The sequence below is a fragment of the Octopus bimaculoides genome, chromosome 12, assembly GCF_001194135.2.
Source record: "Octopus bimaculoides isolate UCB-OBI-ISO-001 chromosome 12, ASM119413v2, whole genome shotgun sequence".
Lineage (NCBI taxonomy): Eukaryota > Metazoa > Mollusca > Cephalopoda > Octopoda > Octopodidae > Octopus > Octopus bimaculoides.
Window position 1 is genome coordinate 54,185,643 of NC_068992.1, and position 3,623 is coordinate 54,189,265.

Consider the following 3,623-nt stretch of genomic DNA (forward strand, 5'->3'; position numbering starts at 1 on the left):
AATGCCATTTTGTTCAGGACAGGCATAATTACCAACACAGGAACATGTATTATACATCAAAATGAAGCTGGTCCTGTGTGAATCACATCCCCACTTCTCAACATAAGTCACCATTTCTCTCAATAGCAATGTTCCACCTTCAAATGAGAGCATGTATCCCTGCCCTGTAAAAGTCTGCTGACTGTTCTTTGAGCCACTTCTTCACTACAGTTTTCACTTCTTCGTCACTAAAATAATTTAGCGCCTTCAGACTATCATCTCTTCGGCCCTATGAAAGAGGGTTTGAGAGACAAACATTATTCTAGTGACGAGAAAGTGACAACTGTAGTGAAGAATTGACTCAAAGAAGCCACTTCTATACATACATACATTCATACATACATACATACATACATATATATATATATAAAAGCGTAGGAGTGGCTGTGTTGTAAGTAGCTTGCTTACCAGCCGTAAAGTTCCAAGTTCAGTCCCACTATGTGTATGTATGAGTTTTCTTTAAGTTCTACTTGCAAGAAAGCAACAAGATGTTTTGAGTTAAGAAAGTTCTTGGTGTTTGAAAATACGTGGTTGAGTTAGTGTGTTGGCAGCACTGTTGGTGCATCTATTCACATATGAATCTCAAATGGAAAATCTTCACTGTGCCACAAATAGATTTGATTTGGAGAATCCACATTCTTTTTTTTTTTTTTTGTTAGCTCTTTCACCATGAAACTGAGTATTAAAATTTGTTAGTACATAACCTAATGCACCAACGATGGTAGGTACAAATGAGAATTCATAGTCAGGGTATCAGCATTGTAAGTTCCACATTAATTCACCATATGTATGTATGTATGCATGTATGTACCCATATATAAATGCCTGTATGGATATTAAATTTCATATATTTATTTATACAGATGTATATATAAATACATATGGGTTTGGGTGTGAGTCAGTACATGTTTGTGTCTGTTGATTAAGAGCAGGTGTGGCTCTGTAGTCAAGGAGCCTGCTTCGTAGCCCTGTGGTTTTGGGTTCCATCACACTGTGCAACACTTTGGGCAAGTGTTTTCAATTATAGTCCTGGGCCAACAAAAGCCTTGTGCACTGATTAGGTAGATAGAAACTGAAAGAAGCCCAACGTATATTTGTAGATATGTATATGTATATGAGTGTGTGTGTGCATGCATCTGTGTATACTGTTATCTAGAAATAATGGGATTGATGTTGTGAGTTTTAATTGAGCGAAAACCCCTAAAGCTCCACGAGGCTCCGGCAGGGGATGGTGGCGAACCCTGCTATACTCTTCCACCACAACTTTCTTTCACTCTTACTTCCTGTTTCTGTTGTACCTGTAATTCAAAGGATCAGCCTTGTCACACTGTGTCACGCTGAATATCCCCGAGAACTACATTAAGGGTACACGTGTCTGTGGAGTGCTCAGCCACTTGTACGTTAATTTCACGAGCAGGCTGTTCCGTTGATCGGATCAACTGGAACCCTCGACGTCGTAAGCGACAGAGTGCCAACAATGGGAAAGATACAAATGGGCAGCAACAACACACAAGTGAGGATTGCTTGGTTCCATTTTTTTGAAAATATATGGGAAAATGTTAGCTTACTCAGAAACCAGCTGGAATTGGTAAAAGAAAGGATATTTGTCATTAGAAAAATCTACCAGTAGAAATCCTATCTGATGAATTCAGACATGGAAAGTGGGCATTAGAAAGGCGACGAGATGGCAGAATCGTTAACATGCCAGGCGAAATGCTTAGCAGTCTTTGTGTGTTATCAAGCCATCCAACCCATGCCAGCATCGAAAAAGTATGTAAAGTGATGATGATGGTGATGATGAAGTATTGTGTGTGTGTGTGTGTGTGTGTGTGTGTGTGTGTGTGCGTGCATCTTGAAGTCAGTTCAAGATAAATACTAGCAACCATCAAAGATTAGGAGCAGATAGTAGACACAGGAAAAGAAGTGGGGTAGACAGAGAGACAAGGAGAATGGAAAAAGAAGTAGATAGATAGACAGACAGACAGGTAAGCAGAGAGACAGATAGATAGATAGATAGATAGACAGACAGGCAGGCAGGCAGACAGATAGACGAACTGGTAGACAGACAGACAGATAGATAGATAGATAGATAGGGACAGACTAACAGAAAGTCAGACAGCTAGATAGATAAGCAGACAAATAGATAGGGAGATAGCTAGATGGGCAGAGAGAGAGAGAGAGAGGCAGAGAGACAGAGAGGGATAGAGGGAGACTAAAAGAGCCAGAGTGATGGAGAGAAAGAGAGAGGGGGAGGGGAGAGAGAGAGACAGAGCGAGAGGCAGAAAGAGAGAGATATGTGGGCAGAAGATTTTAAATGTCAGGGCAGTTTAACAAGATAAGAAGCCAAGAAAGACACACAAATTGGATGACAGAATAGAAAGTGCTAAATATAATAACATATGGTTGTATTATATATTCCAACTGAATATTCCTGGTGTGAGCTGTCTGTAATATTTCTTTCAACACCAGTGAAAATTTGAGAATCTAGGAATTGATGAAAGATCCTAAGTACCACATATACCAAAACGCCAGCAAGTGGGAGAGCCTCTGTTTCGTCTCATAATGAAATCTCCATCAGGCGTGGCTGTGTGGTAAGATGATTGCTTCCCAACCACATGGCTCTGGGTTCAGTCCCACAGTGTGTCACTTTGATCATTTGAGCAAGTGTCTTTGCTATAGCCTCAAGCCAACGAAAGCCATGTGAATTGATTTGGTAGACAGAAACTGAAAGAAGCCCATCAGATGTATGCATATGTGTGTGTGTGTGTGGTTGCGTCTGTGTTTGTCCCCACCATCACCACTTGACAACTGCAGTTGGTGTCTTTACATCCCTGTAACCTAGCAGTTCAGTAAAAGAGACTGATAAAATAAGTAGTAAGCTTGAAATTAATTTGTTTGACTGAAACTTCTTTAGGCGGTGCTCCAGAATGGCCACAGTCAAATGACTGACACAAGTAAAAGAACAAAACAATAAGAGAAACTGTTAAGGATTATTTTAGGAAAGGACACATCAGAGACTTCTTTGCTGCATTATGGACCACGGGGCAGGGGAATCAATGCATTAGACTCCATAGTATTTATTGAATGTAAGCCACAGCATACACAGATCAGAAGTGAGGGCACCAGGCAACTGACTAGTGTACCCATGCATTAGAACAATGCTGGGATATATCTAATGGTGTAATTCAAGGTACATTGTTAACTGAGAGAAAAAAAAAAACAAAAAGCAGAATGGCTGTGAATTGAATGGTCTTCGATTAAAAGGCCTGCTTGATCAGGTTGTTGATCAGGGGTGGGGGTCACACAAAAACAGCAACAACAACAGTTAGCCGATATAAAGGATAACTAAAGTCAGGGCAATATAATTGACAGCTAAAAAGTTAGGGATATTAGCATGGAGGCGCAGGAGTGGCTGTGTGGTAAGTAGCTTGCTTACCAACCACATGGTTCCGGGTTAAGTCCCACTGTGTGGCACCTTGGGCAAGTGTCTTCTACTATAGCCTCGGGCCAACCAAAGCCTTGTGAGTGGATTTGGTAGACGGAAACTGAAAGAATCCCATCGTATATATGTATATATATATATA

General features: G+C 40.6%; 1 protein-coding gene across 1 annotated transcript in view; it reads left to right on the forward strand.

Moving 5' to 3' along the window:
• LOC128249177 (uncharacterized) overlaps positions 1-3,623 on the forward strand; it is a 227,017-nt gene that overhangs the window by 69,996 nt on the left and 153,398 nt on the right. The window lies entirely within an intron of this gene.